The sequence below is a fragment of the Octopus bimaculoides genome, chromosome 12 (genome assembly GCF_001194135.2).
Source record: "Octopus bimaculoides isolate UCB-OBI-ISO-001 chromosome 12, ASM119413v2, whole genome shotgun sequence".
NCBI classification, from domain to species: Eukaryota; Metazoa; Mollusca; class Cephalopoda; order Octopoda; family Octopodidae; genus Octopus; species Octopus bimaculoides.
In genome coordinates this window covers 17,554,768-17,555,872 of record NC_068992.1, presented here as the reverse complement: position 1 = coordinate 17,555,872, position 1,105 = coordinate 17,554,768, and positions in this window count along the sequence as shown.

Genomic DNA, 1,105 nt, shown 5'->3' with positions numbered 1-1,105 from the left:
AAAAAGCAGGAACAAAGAATGACAGGAAAAAAGAAAGAAAGAAAGAAGGAAAGATTATGGAAAAAAAAAAACAAGAAAGAAAACAAGGAAAATGAAAGATTTAAAGATGGACAGAAAGGAAGAAAGATAGAAACAAAGATACAGAGAGATAAAGAGAAAGAAAGAAAGAAAGAAAGAAAGAAATAAAAAGAAAGAAAGAAAGAAAGAAAGAAAAAGAAAGAAAGAAAGAAAGAAGGAAAGAAAGAAAGAAGGATAAAAAGCACTCAAATGAATAAAGCAAGAGAGAGGGAGATAGAAAGGTAGAAAAAGAGAGAAAGAAGCAGATATGAAAAGGACAAAACAAACAGAAAAGAGAGAGAGGAGTGAGAGAGGGGGGTGAGAGAGGGGGAGAGAGAGAGAGGGGGTGCGAGAGAGGAGGAGTGAGAAGGAGTGAGAGGGAGAGAGAGGGAGGAGTGAGAGTAAGGCAGTATGTGAAAAAAAGATTGCAGATGTGAGTGCAAGAAGAAGCAGTAGTTAACAATGGGTTGGTTGTACCTAGATTCTTTTGACAGCAGGAGAGGATGTGATCCATTTATAGAATATTATTTGACTGTTAGTCAGAAAAATCATAACTCATGATGATGATGATGATGATAGTACTTTTAACCATCATCATTTCCATCATAGTGATGATGATGATGATGATGATGATGAGGAGGAGGAGGAGGAGGAGGAGGAGAAGGTGTGAGATGACCTCAGGGAAAGTCAGGAAGATGTCATTATTTTGTGTTGTCCTTTAATATTATGATTTATATTAGTCTTTGTCGCCAATAAAAGAATTTATTATTATTATTATTATTATTATTATTATTATTATTTTTATTATTTTATGTTTGACTTTTGTTTTGCATTTGTACAAGTTGGATCCAAGTCTCACCCAGAGACCTCAAGAGACAAGTTAGAAGTTCATGTAGGTGTTATGCCTAGGGTACCATACATTTCAATTTGTGCATAGTGTTGTTCTAGAGAATGTTTATGAAACCATTATTATTATTATTATTATTATTATTATTATTATTATTATCATTATTATTATTATTTTTATTATTGTTATTATTCATAAGAG